General features: G+C 35.5%; 1 protein-coding gene across 29 annotated transcripts in view; it reads left to right on the plus strand.

The window, feature by feature from the left end:
• The window catches only part of OR5W1G (olfactory receptor family 5 subfamily W member 1G), a 180376-nt gene that overhangs the window by 76411 nt on the left and 85007 nt on the right, over positions 1–18958 (plus strand). For 2 of the 29 annotated variants that reach the window (XR_011423919.1, XR_011423925.1), the window contains one exon: positions 10648–10777. The exons of 24 other annotated variants lie outside the window; for them this stretch is intronic. The gene's annotated coding sequence lies outside the window, so the exon portion shown is untranslated. Of the gene's footprint in view, positions 1–4266; positions 4430–10647; positions 10778–11819; positions 13465–18958 lie in introns of those variants that run through there. 3 more of the 29 variants (XR_011423913.1, XR_011423924.1, XM_070229588.1) reach the window with 3 other exon arrangements.

Below are 18958 nucleotides of genomic sequence, written 5' to 3' on the forward strand. Positions count from 1 at the left end.
CTCAACCCACATCTCCCCAACTCCGCCACCCTGAGCCCCAGGTAACCACCAATCTACACTCTGTTTCTATGAGTTCAGCTTTTGTAGATTCCACATATAAGTGATATACAGTATTTGTCTTTCTCTGTCTGACTCATCTCACTTAGCATAATGCTCTAAGTTCCTTATACTGTAGTAGGAACCTATTAAGAGTAAGCTTTTTGAGTCATGAAGCTATAATGCCTATGAAACTCCAGAAGTTTACTGAGTATTTCTGGATCTCACTTTCAGTATCTGTATAATGAAGTTGTTAGAGACAACTCAGGAAACACAAGATAATATTTGAAATATATGATAATGTATATGGAAGAAAGTTAAATAGTATAAGAAAAACACAAAAAAATTGGTAAGATATCCACAATGGTTTATATTTGAATCCATACCTTTTGCCTCATGACTCTAGTGCTGAATAAGGAGGTGCTTAAAAAGCACATTTATAGAAGGGAAAGTAGAAATATTCTATGGGGCAGAATAATGAAAACACACGATTTATCTCTCTGACCCAATGAAGGAGTCCAATCAAGGTGGGGACCAACATGGTTGACGAAGATTCAGGGAGGGTGGAGCATTACATTTGCAGCTTTACAGGTGGGATTTGGATACACACAAAATTGGCATTTCCAGTACCTCCCAATTTTCAAAGTACTACCATGAATAATAGTACACTAATTTATTTTGGAAATGAGCAGACTTTGGCTTTTTCTTTGAAAGCATTATCCCAACACATTTTTTTTTTAAATAAAAAGATCATTCTTGTACATATGAACTATATTAGTGGAAACAGGCTGCAAAGGCTGTTTATTTCTACTGTTTGTTGAATATCCACCAGCCTAACAACAGGAAAATATTGAACAACATACATTTACTGAGCCGTTACTCATGCAAATCCTATGCTAAGGATCAGAGGAATGTAAAAAGACATATATATAAATACATGAAATACATAGTTCAATAAAGAATGTACTAGGTGTAGTGGATGTTATACAATTGAAAGAGAGCAGAATATGCCATCCTAAAGTAGGTCACCTTGTCATATTGATTATTTTGAATTAAAGTTACTTAAGAAACAGTCAGTGTAAGAAGGATACTCTGACCCTCCTTTGTCCTCCGAAAAGTAGGAAATAAATCTCTCATGTGAAAGTTATGCCTGCTGCACCGAGGGTAGAAGGCATCCTTATCACCGGAGAGAAGGAAATTTAGGGCCAAGAAGGCTATATAAACAAAACTTATTTCTTCTTCACTAATTTACTACCCCAGGCCCAAACCCCTTAATCTTGTCAATTCTTCTCAAATTTAGTGTTCTTTGTCTAAAAGGTTTAAAAGCTGCCTGCTTTGGTCACTTGTTTGAGTCTCATATTTTTTATGGAGTTCCTGTGCAAATGAAATTAAATTTGTTTTTCTCCTGTTAATCTGGTTTATTAAGTCTGTTTAATCATTAAACCAGTCAAAGAAACTAGAGGGAAGAAGGGAAAAGTTTTCTGCCCCTACATAGTCAAAATATTATAGAGGTGAGGGTAACTGACATGTACCTGGGGAAAAATCAGACAATGACTAATGAAAAATCAATATGTAAGATTATCATATTTCTAAATGGTAGGTGAAGGAAATGTTTCAGAAATAGAAGCCATAGTGTAAACAATGAAAATGAGATGGAAATCATTAAATAGAGGATCTATCTGTATTCCATTAGACATCTGATTCACTTGAGGAGGGTAGAGGTTCATGGTAGCCATGAAACATAGCATTAAAATAAAGTCTGGTAAATTTCTGACATTGATCACTTTGGTGAATAGAGTGAAGAATTAAAAGTTTAGGCTTTGCTAAAGTTGTTGCAACATTCTCAGTGTAAAAGACAGAACCAGAAATCTAACTAATCATGTTCTCATAACACAGAAGGCAGAAACTCTATAAATTTAATTCCCAACAGTCACTCGTTCAAAATAAAACGCAATCTGCCTATTGTTCATGTACCAGTGATAAGGACAGAGAGGCTAGCTCAATGCAGGTAGGTTTATAAATGGTTAAATTCAAAGAATATCATGGGGAAAAAACTTTACACTTTTGGAAAATGGAAAATTAAGTATTGAGGAGTTTATAAATGAGTTATTTTATACTTGATTACTCAGTTAAAGAAACTCTAATGGCTAAACATGATATTTCTTTGTTAGACTTGTGTGAATTTGACTGACCTCATTTGTTGTTTGTATAAGGAACTTAAAGATTTTACTTATAAATGTTTTACTCAAGTTGATAAGTAAATCATTACTTTTTTATCACTGTGCGAGTGATATCATTGTGTATGTAAATTTAATATTTGCTTTTGTCTCTTTCAATAATATAGATAACACATTACAAGTACCAATATATGTAAATCCAAGTGCATATAGATCACATAACATAATAAGTCTAGAAAAAATAAAAATCAGACCACCACCCACGTTCAAATTTTCTTGCATCAACAGACGCACACATGCACGATGCATACGTAAATATAAGACAGAAGCCTATATCTCTCAGGAGCACTTATATTTCTTCTTCCGGTTTTCATTTTAATGAAGTCAATTTATAACCCTAAGATATGCAAATTTACAAATTATAGTCTGCTGATTCCACTTGTTTTCATGACTTGTCTTGCGGTGAAGTGATTTGTCATTTGGCAAAGGTCAGTCAAACATGGGTTATAAGCACTAAAGCAAATCAATGAAGAAGAGTGATAAAAAGAATTTTATAAAGCCTATTTTATGTCTCAGTAAATGCTAGGGATGACATATACAAAATGCGGTACTATAATAATTTTCATTTGTTAACTTATAAGAAACATGTCAGTGATAAAATCAATTTTCTTTAATGAAGCACTGAACATGATCCATCTTTCCAATCTCCACTTTAGTGTGCCAATTTTTCACTTGCTTGATGTTTATTTTATGTATTAATTTAATTATCCTGAGTTATTAATGTTTAGAATCCAGCTGTTGTGCTTCCAGGTGATTTGCATTTGATGGTGATTCCAGTAGTTTCTTCACTAATGAATCCTATAATGTAGTGGAAATCAGAAAAATTAATTAGCTAATCTTACAAATTGCATCATAAACTATATATCACCTTGAATTAAAAAGGGAAGATACTCTGAGTTCAAGCAAAATATCTCAATGTAGGGTGCAGAGAATAAAAGATTCTCTGAAATTCAGTTTCAGAAATAAACAATGAATAGAAATACAATGGATGGTAGGGAGAGGAAAGGATTCTAGACAGAGAGGCTGGGAATTAGAGATCCTGAGGTGGGCAGACAATCCCTTCTTAGAGGATATGAAATGCAATATGGGAAGGATAGAGAGCAAAGTGGAGGGTCCTGGTAAAGTGTATCCTTGTTCTGAAATTCTCAACTCAAGTCACTTCTACTCAGCTCTCCTTCCTATGTTCCCCCTTCTCAGTCCTGGTTAAATCCCCTCTGTGTGGTTTGCTAACAATACTCTACTCAAGGCATTATTTTCTCTCTCACTCTATTGATTAAACTATTAACTCCAATATGAGACTGTGTGCATCCTTTACTCGAGGACTGAGCATTTTATTCCTGTGTCCCGGTACCTGTGCTGTATCTGGGAGACAAACAAGAATGACAAATAAATAATAAAAATCAACATACTCAATAACAATTTTGAGTATTTATTAGATATTGGTCAAAATAAATTAAATGAGGGTAGATATGTGCCTTGTATACACATATTTTATAGCTTTTAAGGAAGTACATAAAATGATTGTGGGTAATAAGTTAATAAATCTGTAAAGACATTCATATTAATTACACAGGAAGTGAAAAGCATTCATCTGTGTACTTTCTTGATGTACTCTGCATCATTTGCTCAGATTTTCTGGTGTTAAATATGGGTGGTCTGCCTTTTTGAGAAAACTTGGATATGGCTGTATATTTCAAGGACCATATAAGATTCATTAGCACTCTTATTTATCCATTGGAATCGTACTCATTATGTAATTGTAAATATCTTATATTAAAGAATTTCAGAATGGAAGTAAAGCCTCAGAGGCTCCTTTGCTAGTGAAGGTAGAATTTGTGAGACATAGTGACAAATTAGTGAAAAATATGATGATGGAAAAATCTATGGTTAATGGCTTTTTGAGGAAAAGTTTTAAGGGCTTCCTCCTATATCATATTTTTTCAACTTACCCACAATCTTTTGTTAATCTTTCTTTTCTTTTTATTTTGTTGAGGACGATTAGCCCTGAGCTAACTGCTGCCAATCCTCCTCTTTTTGCTGAGGAAAACTGGCCCTGAGCTAACATCCATGCCCATCTTCCTCTATTTTATATGTGGGACGCCTATGACAGCACAGCTTCCCAAGCAGTGCCATGTCCGCACCTGGGATCCAAACAGGCAAACCCTGGACCGCCAAAGCGGAATGTGTGAACTTCACCACTGGACCACCAGGCCAGCCCCTAATCATTCTTAGTAATAGTGTGGGGGCCTGGAATTGGCCACCCCAAGATATGTCTTTTTGGCATGAGGATTATTTGGGGCTGATTGCTTTTAATAAACTGCAGACAGGAAAGGAGGCTCTGAGGGGTGGAACTTGCTTACGCTTTCTTATGAATGAGTTACATTTATAAAGGAAATCTCCATCTGTAAAGATGTCTCCCTCTCTGTACCAGGAAGAAGGGATGACCCTATCTCTAGAAACTCTTAATCAATGCCAAAGGCAAGGGCTTAAATCTGCATGATAATCTTATTCTTGTTTCTGGTAACCTCCTGTAACTGACTCCTCTCACCCCCAACATCCTCCTTTGTCTTTAGCTGGATGTGATATTTAAGGTGGTGGCTTCAGCCATTTTGGCAAGTTGCTCAGCTTGCCTGAGCCTCTCCCATGTATACATGTTATAAAGCTTTGTTTAATTTTCTCTTGCTATTCTATCTCAAGTGAATTTAATTCGTTGTCCAGCCAGACGAACCCAGAGAGGATAGAGGAAATGTCTTCCTCCCCTACAATAGCGATGTAGCAGAAAACATTTTTTTGAAATATATTAAAGTCCAACTAATCAGAGAGTAAGTGGATTGCCACTATTTGAAAGTTATACACATGCCATCTTCCTTCCATGAGACATATGACAGTAATATCATTTAAAGATTGAGTTTATCTGCATATTGGCTCCTTTAATCACATATAAAGAGTGCAAACTAAGAAGAAGGAAATATTATTCTAATAAATGAGACATCTTAAGCTCAGTAAATATATGTCTAAAAATTGAAGTAACAATTGATTAATTTAGGCTTCACCTCCTTGAATTTATGCAATTTTGAGTTTGAAATATCATTTGCTGGGAATGTTATACAGTAGATTCGTAGAGGGGCAAAAAACTTCCCTTTTTTCCTTCTAGGTTCTTTAACTGGTCTAATAATTCAATTGACATAAGACAGATTAACAGGAGAAGAACAAATTTCATATATAGAGGAGGCCCAAAGATATAAGACCCAAAGACAGTCAGATGATTACTGATATGTTGTCCAGAACTAAAGAGAAGGAGTAAGGGTCTGGGGCTTCAAAGAGGAAGAAGACAATTCACAGGATGATGAGAAGAGCAAATGTTTCGTTAACCAGTGTTTGCTGTGCCATGCAGAGAAGCCTTTCTGATCAAAAGTTATCTTTGGCATTAGATTTCTTGTGGAGCAGGCCTTCCATAAATTCTTTAAGGAAGTTGAGAAGAAGGTAAACAGAACTTCCTGAGAGTGAGTTGGGCCTTGCTTGTCTTCAACTCAAAATTATTCCCATTCCAAAGTGGTATATTTTGGGGTCGTATATTCTTTTCCCCCTCATTCATGACTAAATAGAAACTTGGAGCCAATGGCCTAAACTAAACTTCTATGTTGGGATTCTACAGGAATAGAGAAAACAAAATATCAAAATCTTTGATCTATTCTAGCTCATCTACTTCATGCCACACCCATCCCTTCCATTCTCTGCATCATTACATAACACTGTTATCACGTATCTACCGGCAACTGATGGAAAATATTATTGTCCAAATAGGATATTACCAATGACTGTGAAGTGGGTAATGTAATAAGCATGTTTCTGTATCTGAACTCCTTTTCTATGGCCATTGTACTGAAATCTCTAAAGATAACAATGACATAGTGATGGTAGATTAGGGTCACATGCCCAAATATAACAGCATGTAACACAGTGAACAGATAGATCCATGTTGGTGATACGTTGTATAACTAAGTTTGTTACAACACAGCTGTACTAAGCTGTATAACCCAGTGTATGGGAGGTTGTGTTAAAGGCAGAGGAAGAAAGTTTAACCTCTCTGCAAATTCATGTCCAGAAATATGCGCTCTGAATTAGACACCGAATGCAACACTAAATGCTGTGGTGGTTCACAAATCACTCTTCCTGATTAGAGCTCAGTCCCCTGTAAAGGAGGGCTGCACACCACAGTATGTCTAAGTTTTTTCCAGGTGCCACAATCCATCTCTATATATCTGGGGTTCTAATGCTGTGTAAACTGTCCCTATTATTGCAGATATTTACAAGCCAACAAGCAAAACAAAACAAAGAGTGGCTCCACCTTCATACAAAGAATTGAATTGTATCACTAGGCTGATTTGACCTCAGCGGCAATAATGATATCAACTAGAGTGTGAATTGTGGCATTTCAAATACTTTTAATCACAGCTCTATTAACTGGCCTCATATTCTGCATTCAGACTTTAGCATACACTTCGCAGATATGGTTATGCACTTTATTAGGATTCAGGAAAATAAAAATTAAAATCACAGTATAGTACTATAACTCACCTAAAGAGTAGATAAAATGAAAAAGATTCACAATATTAATATCGAGTACTTGTGTGGATGTGGAACAACTACAGCTCTCACACGTAGACAGTAAAAGTAAGAACTGATATTCAACTTTGGAAAACTGTACGGCAGTATCTATCACAGCTGGCCCTAAAATTCCATTCCTAGTTTTATATCCAATAGAAATGAGTGAGTATGTACACCCAAAGCTTCTCCAAAAAATGATCAATGTAGCGTTATTTGGAATTTGACAAATAATCTATAGTATGTTTGTTCATTGGGACACTTCACAGCAAAGAGAAAGAATGAAGTATCATCCCATGCAACAGCATGGAGGACTCTCATATATATACACTATTGAGTGGAAGAATCTAGATGTTAAAGGATAAAAACCTAATGATTTCCATTCTATACAGTTTTTATAAAACTATCCTATAAGGCATCAATTTTTGTTAGGGCCCACAGACAGTCTCTGAAATTCTCATTTTATTCTGTTTTATGGTCAGATGGTCAGGGTTGGAATACAAGACTTTTAATTTTCAAAAGCTCACCTGTTTAAAAAAATATATGTATATGGTTTATATATATACATATATAAAACTTAAGAGGTTTTCTAAAAACAAAAGTGATTTCCTCTCACATAGTAGACAACTGCAGGATTTTATTATTAATTTTTAAATCTTGAGCAGTTTCTTGTACACAATATGTTTTCAAGATATTCTTGTAAAATTAATAAAGCACACAATATTCACAGACTATTTCATTAAATGATTATCCTTTATGTTACTGAAAAGTACAACCTTGCTTATAGAACAGAAGTGTTTTTAGTAACCCATAGGCACTGCTTTTCTTATTTCCTGAAACAGGGGGACTTAATGAACCTGGTTTTCCTTGATAGCATTTATCACACACTGAATTCACATGATAACGGCCCATGCCTCAGGGCCAGACAACCATTTTCTCAAAGAAGTTTATACGTAGTCAGTTGCCTATGTGCTTACTTGTGATGTTTAGGGGCATCACTGACACCAGAAAAGCCATGTAGATTTAGATTTTTTTTCTCACTTGTTTTTCTCTGAGGCCTTAAATCCTACGTTAAGTCATTTCCCTCCATAGCTAGAGAAAGCCATTCTATGAAAACACAAATTCTTTGGGAAGTAATTTAGATTGTCCTATTTTTTTTAGCAGATATTGTTACCTATGCTTCAGATTTAACAGTGGGAGTTAAATTTCATGATCTGGAAGGGAAGCCATGTTTATAAACATGGAGTCTGAATCCCGATAAACAGAGTGTAGCCTGAGGAAACTGGCATCTGTGGAGACAGGGAAGACCTGAGGGAAAATGAGTATGAATGGGAATCAGAGGAAAGTGACCAAGGAAGCCTCCTCTTCCAAATATGCACCGGAGAACTAGAGAAAGGCAGTAGAGCTCTTAGGTATCACAAATACATCATTTTCTTGTGTTTACCTGATGGAAAATTACCAGCAATTACTTTGGTGGTTTGAAATTTGGCTCAGCAATATCTCCCACAGGAGTACATTTGGTATTTTAGTATCAGGGTCATCACACAATTATTAGCAACATATTATGAAAAAGCATTAAAAATTGTCACTAAAATCACTGTGCCAAAAATTAAAAAGATACAAATTTAAATGAATTTGCCTGAAGAGTATTCTAGCTTTATAAAAAGCAGAGACAAACTCCATAACACAAACCAGAGAAATAAGTAAACAAAAATAACTGCAAAATGTATGTTTCTGTTTAATCAGGGCAGTTTTTCAGAAGAAATGTGAAATTAATATGAAACGTATTAGAATGCATAATCTGGCACATACCTTGCACATCTTAATTTTGCTGTTTGTTTACACAAATTTTTCATTTATGGGTTTGTGGCAATTAAGACTCAAGATGTGCAGCTAATCTATGTCGTTATTGTACGTATTTTGAACATTAAGTAATGGTAGACATTTAACGAACACATAGCAACCTATGCTTGTAATTGTACAGCAATGATTCACACACATGCTAGAATATTACTCAGTAAAAAGACTATATGGAGATTATCCCTCTAAGCCGTCGGGTTCCACAAGCTCAAAGGACATCATTTTCTTTCTTTTCTGTTTTTTGTTTTTTGAGGAAGATTAGCCCTGAGCTAACATCTGCCACCAATCCTCCTCTTTTTCTGAGAAAGACTGGCCCAGAGCTAACATAAATGCCCATCTTCCTCTACCTTCTATGTGGGATGCCTAACCACAGCATGGCTTGACATGTGGTGCCATGTCCGCTACCCAGGATCCAAACCAGCGAACCTCGGGCCGCCAAAGCAGAATGTGCGAACTTAACTGCTGCACCACTGGGCTGGCCCCAATTTCTTTATTTTCTGTTTAATTCTTAGAATGGTATGTCATTTTCACTTCACACCAACTTAATGAAGTTCAAGCGCCCAGCTGACTTAAAGAAAACAGATTACATTCCAATGTGGCGAGGCTTCTGCCCTCAACCACTGAAAATGTAAATTGAATGGTCTCTCAGTTCTCTCAGAAATCTAGGAGTCTATGGGTCATTAAGCTTTGAATTTTTAAGTAGCGCTTTAACATAATACACTTCAACATTCTATGAGAGTATTTAAGGGAGCTATCTTTTAAGACAAATTTGTTTCATTGCACTGTATTCAGGAATCTATCGCAAGCAATTTCTATGAAGTCAATGTAGATAAATGTTTGAGAGACTCTAGAAGTAACCATCAACTCTGAGTTCCAATATCTGTGTCATACAATGAATTTTTTAGGGACAACTGAAGACATATGTGATAATATAAAATATATGATATGTGGTGATAATTAAATAATATAAAATATCTGACTATGGTAAAAAAGCCTAAATTCTCCTTTTTGAAAGTTAAATCATTTTATTGTTAAAGGCCATTTCTTAGAATTTATTTTATAGAAAGACTTGGCTAGGAAAAATTATGTAAGTATAATTTTACTCGTATCAAGAGTTTTTATGAAGCAAAGATTGTATATAATCCAAGCGGCCATTCACGGAGAATAGATTGAATCAGTTAATGTACATCAATAGCAAGGACTGCATTGCCTTTTTTCATAACACTCATTTAAATGTATAAAATATTGGTGCTGTCCCAGTGGTGTAGTGGTTAAGTTTGCGCACTCTACTTCAGCGGCCCAGGGTTTGCAGGTTTGGATCCTGGATGAGGACCTACGAACCACACATCAGGCCATGCAGTGGCAGCATCCCACACACAAAATGGAGGAAGATGGGCACAGATGTTAGCTCAGGGCTAATCTTCCTCAGCAAAAAAATATATATATACAATATTTTTACAAAACATGTTTGTTCTGACATCATTTCTGTTTAAAAATAAAAAATCTCACAACATAGGCAGCAGAATCTAGTTATTTCTAGGCAGTGTGATTTTAGTCATTATTTTTGCTGTATTCACAAAAGTCTTTATTCTGTGACTATGTTTATTGGGAGAGTGTTTGTGCATGTGTGCCTGGGTAAGTGTGTGAGCATGAGTGGGTTAGTATTTGTTTCCTAAATTTTTTAATTATAAAAAAAAATACCCCTATAGCAAATGTTGAGCTGGAAATAAGGAATGCTCATTGACCAGAGTCATTTTACTGTTGTTAAATAAGTATAGTATTGGGCAGTAAGGTAGAGAGGAACAAAAATAACATCTAAAAAAAAGTCATAAGTTCTTTCTTAGTCACATAGCCTGTAGGAAATAACAGGTGATAAATGATATTATTATGCTTGTCACTTAATCCCCAGAGACCCAGTGTTTAACTTCCAGGGACCAGACACAGAGACGGTTATAAAATCCAGCTCAGTCAGAAGGCAATGCTGAACCCCCCTGCAGAGACAGTTGCATGCAACAAAGAAAACAGTAGTTCTGGAACAGGTACAAATATTTATTGTTGTTTTTATTATTTATATTTTAGATTTCTTTGATTCTTTTATACACTTTTGCTGAAAGCATGTTATAAAAGCAAAGGAGGGTATAAAATATTATACAACCCAATTTTAATCACTTTTATCATTCTAGTTATTTTAAATACATATATCCATAGACAGCAAACAATATAATAAAATACAATTATGGATTGTGTATGTGGTCAGTTTTTGTTTTTAATCGCACCTGTCCTTTACTATTTTTTAAAGATATTTTCTTTTTTAAGGAAAGGATTTTTTAAAAGATCTTTCTACAGAGACAGCTATTTAGATGAATTCAGACCAAGGATTTAGAGACCTGCACAGTGATCACCAGATCATTATTCAGATACTCTTTTTCTATTCTTCTTCTACATTCAACTCCACTTTTCTTATATTTTTAGAGAACAGAGGATGTCATGGCTGACATTACATACAACAGAATTGGCTTGGCTAAAACATAACAGTGGGACATAGAATTCAGGTGGCCTCCCAAGGACCACCAGCTCTTTTAAAGGAAGGCAAACTTCAGAGATGTTTAAGAAAAATAGGCATAAAAGAAAAACATAAATCAATATTACTATTTCTAGGGATTGGGATGGTGCACAGTTCAGACATGACTATTTCTGATGTCATGGGATTGTGGACACATGAAAACTTTTATCATGTGTGCTACACATCTGTTCTGCTGGTGAATAGATTTTGTAGGAGCCAGGTTAGGCCTGGCATATTCCTGTCTGTGCACTCTGCTGCATCACTCATGGAGAACTTTCTACCCCTTTCTCCAGCAACTACCACCTTCCCTGAGCCAGTGAGTCCTAAATCACATCTATCTCTACCCCTTGTTAATTTATACTGGATAGGACCTGATGGGTTAATGGGGAAGAGAGGACATTTTATATCCAGGAGTCAGCCAGATCTCTGTCTGCTCCACAGTTGTAGATGATGAGGGAAAAACAAAGAAGTATATTACTTATGTACATCTCTCACTTAACTATGACTCTCTATTACAGGATATAACAGCATTTCCGCAGTATTGAAAAAAACAACAAGAATCATGTCAGAAGATGAGGGTTATGTGGACCAATTAATTTAAGGGGTGCAGCATCATGACTGTCCTCCTTTCCTACAGCTACATCATAATTACCATCCTTAGAATGAACTCAGCTGAGGGGAGATGCAAAGCCTTCTCTACGTGAGCCTCCCACTTAACTGCTGTTGCTATATTTTACGGCACACTCCTGTTCATGTATTTCCGACCCAGCTCCAGTCACTCCATGGACACAGACAAAATGGCCTCTGTTTTCTACACAGTTGTGATCCCAATGTTAAACCCACTGATCTATAGCTTAAGGAATAAGGATGTGAAAGGTGCCCTGAAAAAAGCAATTGACACTATGTTTTGCTCTGTGTGAAACCATGTTTTCACCCAAATGTATTTGTTTAATAATTCTGAAAGCTAAAGTTCAGGTACTTTGACATAGATTCCTGTAGTGTACCAATGCATCTTTTAGATATTTCCCGCTACTTGTTTTTGTGCTTAAATTAACGGTAGGGAGCAGTCATTTCTGATCTGAATCTTCTCTCCAGGCTAAGGAAGAGTAGTAATAGTTTCATTATCCTGTTTTTCAAAGATGATCTTCTTATACTTCTCTTCTCTGCTCAAGAGTATGACTTTGTGAGATATCATGGGCAGAGAAACTTCTCCCCACATGTCAATTCAACTTGCCCTCCTAAGTTTCCATTTTTATTAAACAGGGAGTTTAGTAAATTTGCTCATCCAGAATGGAGGGTTAGAGGGTTAAAATACTTTTGTTTATATCTTTCCAAAGTACTTATATCATTCTGTAAATATTCCTTCCTAACGCTTAGATGTATGAAAGTAGTCCATAAATAAAAAAGGATAAAAAAAATCTCCTGTCCTAAGTCAAATTTTCATAAATGCAAGGCTCTGTCTTCTCTTGTTCGCCAATATTTCTACTTTGCCATTTGCAATGCTTTGCTCCAGGAAGTCATTCAAAAACATCTCTTGAATAATGAATGAAAGTCCTCTGTAAGATTGATGCAAAAAGGAGCCTTTGTAAATTCACAAATTAAAAGAGCTCCCTTTATTTAGTTATTCTTATTCTCATAGGCTCATCTTAGGCAAAATCTGTATGTGTTTCTCGTCTTTTGGCCTAACCTGAACAAGTATCAGAGACAGGGATCATCATTCTGTCTCGATTATTATTATTAGCAGACATCCCCAGGATCAGCAGCTGTAGATTCATATTGCAACTCATGGACTTTACATCAGGTTGTGGATTTCCCTTCTTGCCCTCACTCTAGAGAACAGATGCGTTGCTATTGACAACTGTACGGAAACTGCATGAATGGAATTTGGGGGTAAAGGATTTGGACCTTCTCAAAGGCCACTGGAAAAGAGAACTCTATCTCCCCTGATGTGTTCATAGCATTATAGTGGTTCAAATAAAAAGTTTTAGAAAACCTGAAAGGCCAAATTGATACAGTTTAAGTTGTAAAGTAATAGTGATTAACAAAAATATATGTTCAATGGAAAAAAAGAAAAATAAGTAGTATTTAATTTAATATTCCATATGTAATGACTTATATTGGCTCTCTGTGCCTCTGTGAAATAAACTGAAAGTGTAATCTAAACACATTTTTAATAGCAGTCATTGCTGAGATCTGGATGTTAAATAATCCTTACTTTATTCTAATAAGTTAATTTTTTATGTTTTTCTGTTTTAAATTAACAATTACTCCAGTTATGAAAATATGTTAGAATTCAAGTTCTTAGGTCTATTCATTTTATTTTATGTTGTTTACAAGAAAGGAAATGGAAGCATTCTTTTCTGATTCCAGGAGGACAGAGTAGTGAGTTATACAAGGTTCCCATTTAAGTCCTCCTCTCTAATTTTATGTATCCTTTTAGAGAACAAAATGTGTTGAATGTTATGTACTTCAAAACGTTGTAAGAGTAAAACCAAATATTTTAAAAATATGAAATTTCCAGCAGGTTATCTTCAATGACTAGTTAAACAGAGTTTTAAGACAAAAATATTTTATTACTCAGATATTTTCTTTTATAATCTCAAATAACTTTTTTTGCTGCTTATGGGATAATTTACATATCACTACCTCTTAATCATTGTCCAAAACCCTTTTACAGTCAATATACGTTATTAAAAATGTATTAAATATGCTCATATCTATAAAAGTTAAACCTACTCATGTTATGAAAAATTGGATTCAATGGCCATCTTTTACATATATATTTGAGGAAAAAGATATATCCCTTTCTTTCTTTACCTTTTTTTTTTTAATTTGGTGAGGGAGATTTGCCCTGAGCTAACATCCATTTCCATTCCTCCTTTTTTTTCCTTTGGCTTGAGGAAGATTGGCCTTGAGCTATCATCTGTGCCAATCTTCCTCTACTTTGTATGTGAGATGCCTCCATAGCATGGCTGATGAGTGGAGTAGGTCCACACCCAGGATCTGAACCTGTGAACCTGGGCCACCGTGGTAGAGCACACAGAATGTCAACTACTCAGCCATGGGGCTGGCCCCCTTCTTTACCTTTTTAAAGACACTGACTTAATAGCCTTTATACATGATCAGGAAAGCAGGATTTTTGTTTTTGTTTTATTTTCATTATAAGAAAATGGCCAAGCTGAGAGACAGTTTAAGATAAGAACTGGTCCTTGAAGAGAGACAAGCCTGAGATTATAAGGATTTATATATATATATATATGTGTGTGTGTGTGTGTGTCTAAACAATCAGATATACATGATTGTTCAAGAGAGTTTCTAAGATTATACGGAGTCTACTAACTCCCCATCAGACACTAAATCCCTGGCGCTGAAGGAAAAAGATGTCATTCATGGCACTATGTCATATAAAAATTCTCCAGGTTGCATCCTTATCCCCTTGGAGCCTACTCACTCAATCTGTCAGATTCCCGTTGCAGATCGCAGCCTCAGGTCACGGTTAGAGCTCTCTGCCCACCCAGTATGACTTCTTTGTCCTGACCCTGCCTTCACTCCTGGATAGAGCTGAGCAGAGCTTTCTTCATAGCTACCCATGCTAGCCAGACCATTTCCATGCCAGGCCAGATGCCTGAAACCATTCTACTGATCTAAGCCTCAGACCCCATATTGCCAAGAAATGAGTTTAGATAATTAATCCCAGGGTACTCCATTTTATGTTATTCTGTACGGTCCTATCCTAAGGGCCATGGCTGACATGGCACACTTAACAGCAAAGAAGTGGCATGTATGTATTGTGATGAACCCATGCACTTTGAGAACATTTCCTGCTCAGTATTTAGGATGAAGCACTTGGTGTCATTCCATTCTTCCCTATTAAAATTCCACATTAGCCAGAGCCTTACCTCACTGCTGATCTGTATAGATAAAACTCTACTTTTAAAGATAGTTTCCATTGCAGTAAATGGAACTGCTATTTTGATTTATAACCTAATGTGCATTTTCACTCTCAGAAGGCTTTCCTCCCTAATTCTTCCTTTCTCCTCCTCTCAGCCTCACTTTTGGTTTAGTATTTTCTTTAGACTTCCAGTCATACCTTCTCTATGAGTCATGCCCCAGGAACGTTCCAAAATATCATCCCACCATTTCTAGTTTCCTGTTCCCATCTCTGGCTCCAAGAACGTAGTCTCTTTCAGTAATTGTGTGTAATGCCCCAGTGTTATAGATCAATTTTTTTATCATAGTTCCTTATATTGGTATCTATAAACATAAGCATGACCAGTGATGACAATTATGTTCTATGTATAATGATACAAGCACTTAGCTCCATATTGATGCAAAGCTGGTTAGCTAAATTTCTTAAATCAAAACAATAAAAATTCTCACTATATCAATAAATATGTGGCCTCATCTTAAGAGACACCAAATGCAACCTAGTTTCAAATCTTCTGTGAAAACATACTATGAACAAAAGAAATGGTGGCAACAAAACTGCGTCTGAATCTCTACTCTCAACTTACGATAACTATGACCTTCAACACATCACTTTTCTCTTTGAGCCTCAGTTTCCACTCTGTTAAAAGAAGGGCTAAAACAAGATAATCTTTATTATGTATTCCAGTTCCACATTCTGTATTCATATCGATATGAATCTATCAACACATATACCTATTTCAATTTGGGGTAATTAAAAAAGTAGCAGATGGGTGGGAATATATTTATACTAAAGGAATACATTTCATCTCTAGGCCAATTTGATCAGAAATGGAAGTGGTAATGATGACAGATATCACAGATTGCAAGAGCCCCAAAATTATCAAGTCGGACCCAGTTAACTGGCCTTTCAATCTGAACTTTTACTTTAAGGATCACATTATAAAAGTGGATATCCAACTTTATTAGTCATCATGGAAATCAAATACTCTACATGACAGCTGAAATTAAAATGATAGACAGCGTTAAGTATCGGTGAGGAAGTGGAAGTGCCAGAGAGCTCATACACTGAGAATTTGATAGTGGAAGTGTGGATTGGCAAACTTCATAGAAAACTATATGATGATATTTACCAAATCTAAATTTTATACACACACATGCCTGAATATATTTTCAGCTCCTGGTTTTACACAAGATAAATAATTGTATATCTGTAACAAAAAACATCTACCATAATGTCCATTTAACATTACTGGTAATAAGAAAGGGAACACAACTCAACTGTATATCCATGGTAAGTAGATAAATAAGAAATGATATATTTTTACAAAAGAATGCTATTGAACAACGAGAATGAATGTACTGCAACTGTATGGAACAACATGGATAGACTGTACAAGTATGTTAATAATTGAAACAACATATGACTTAATCATCTAGTTATGTATGGTTCCAAAAAAATATGAAACTAATCTACCATAATAAAAACTATGAATGTAATTTGCATAAGAGATTAGTGACTTAAGAAGGAGAAAGTAGAAGGCTTCGGTGATTCTAGTAATGTTTCGCTTCTTGGACTGGGTCCTGGTTACTGGGGTATATGTTGTTTTAAATTTATCTATCTGAATACTTATCATTTAAATCTTCTCTATATGTGCATTACTATCATAAAGGTTTTCCAAAAGAAGTCCATTCACCATTATATTGTAAGCAAGTTCAGAATTTTATGATTATAATTTTTTGTTTCCAGTCATACCTTGTATACCATAAAGTTTGCTGTATTTTTGTAAAATAATGGAACAATTTTCATTGACTATTTCAGTGAAAAATTATCTCTTTTGTTAAAAATGGTTACTGTGTGTATTTAAAGCAGAGCTATGTTATTCAAACCATGAACACTTCTAATATTGTTTCCGGGAACAAAGAGACTTAGTGAACCTGGTTTTCCTTGGTACCATTATCATGCATTGAACTTACTCAAAATGGCCTAACTCAGGACCATACAACTATTTTCTGAAGGAAAGCATTTATAAGTAGACAGTTGCCTACATAGCATTACATTTAGGGGCACCAGTGAAGTTGTTTAGATATAGATTTTTTTTCTCATTTGTAGATGTCTTAAATTCCAACCAAGTTACTTTCTTCCGTGATGTAAGAAAGTCATCTTCAATTAAATACAAGTCCCTTTGGAAGGTTAATTATCCAATTGTTAATAACAATGTAGCCAGTAAAGCTCAGGTTTTAATGGAAAGAGGTTGAGGGACATTAGACTAAGTGGTCTGCATGAACAGTCATGTGTAGGAAGTTAAATTTAGCTCCTACCTCAACAGAGTGTAACCTAAAGAGATTTGTCATCCTTGTACACAGAGACGCCCTTGATGAGAAAATGAGTTTGGAAAGAAATCAGAATAAAGTGGCTAGAGACAAATCCCATTCCTTTTATATGCTCCAGGGAAGTAGACAATGGTAGTAAAGCTCTTGGGTAACACAAACGCATGACGTCTTGAGTTTAATCATGAAAAATTAGTGCAATTACTTAATTTGAATTGGCCTCCACAATATGTCTTACAGGAGTAGATTTGGTATATTTGTATCAGCATTATCATACAAACAATGACAATAAAATATACAAAGGAGTTCTGATGCATCACTAAGGAGACGTGTTCCCCAAATCAACAGTAATTTATTTAAATGATTTTAGACTAAAATGTGGTTTCACTTTATTAGGAACCATTAAAAAAGGCAATGTCCGTCTCTAGTGCCAGGTGAGGTTTTACAAAAAACAATTTACCTGCGGTATTTGGGGACATATACTGGCTTATGCCCATCACTTCACAAATTAGTTTTTGTACACAGGTACTTTGTATTTGTTTGTTTTGCGGTAAAGAAAACATATTAACTATAATAAGGCAGAGTATACAGCAGGACTACATTATGTTATAATCTACAGTAGAATTTAATCAACACATAGAAATTTGTCCTCGTCAGTATGCTGCAATGATTCACATATTATAAAATATCACTCAGTACATGGTCAATAAAGAAAGCATCCCCCAAGGCCACCACATTGTTCAAATTCAGGGGCACCGTTTTACTTATTTTCTACATGCTTCCTGAATTTGTGCAATGCAGCAACCCATTGCTCACCAAAACTGGAGATGATGAAGTGTCCAGCTAAAGTGGATAAAATAGATTATGTTTTAAAGTGGAAGCTCTTCCAATTATTCCCTTCTGCTCTCCGTCACTGGTGGAATATTACCTTGGTTTAGAAGTGGGACTTGGGTGACCTCTCGGTTCCCTTAAAACTCTAAGAATCGGTGGGTCATTATTTTACCATAAATACTTTATAGCATTTCATGAGAGTTGCCAAGATTTTTTTTTAAAACAGTTTGTTTTCTAATTAAGATATAATAGGCATATAACATTGTGTAAGTTTAAGGTGTACTATGTAGGGGAGGAAGAGATATTTCTTTACCTTTTTAACTTCTTCTGACTGGTCTAAGAATTAAATCGATGTGAGATAGAATAACAGGAGAAAATTGACAAAATTTGATAGCATGTATATATGGCAGAAATCCTGGAAAAGTAAGTAACTTGACAAAATGGCTGATGCCATCACCTTAAATACCATCTTCAGCTAGAGACAAAGGAAAATGTTGGGGGTAGCAGTTTGGTTATTCAAAGGGGAGGAAAGCAATTCACATGGGTAAGGAAAAGCAAATGTTTGCCA

This window comes from Equus caballus, chromosome 12 (assembly GCF_041296265.1).
Source record: "Equus caballus isolate H_3958 breed thoroughbred chromosome 12, TB-T2T, whole genome shotgun sequence".
Classification (NCBI taxonomy): Eukaryota; Metazoa; Chordata; class Mammalia; order Perissodactyla; family Equidae; genus Equus; species Equus caballus.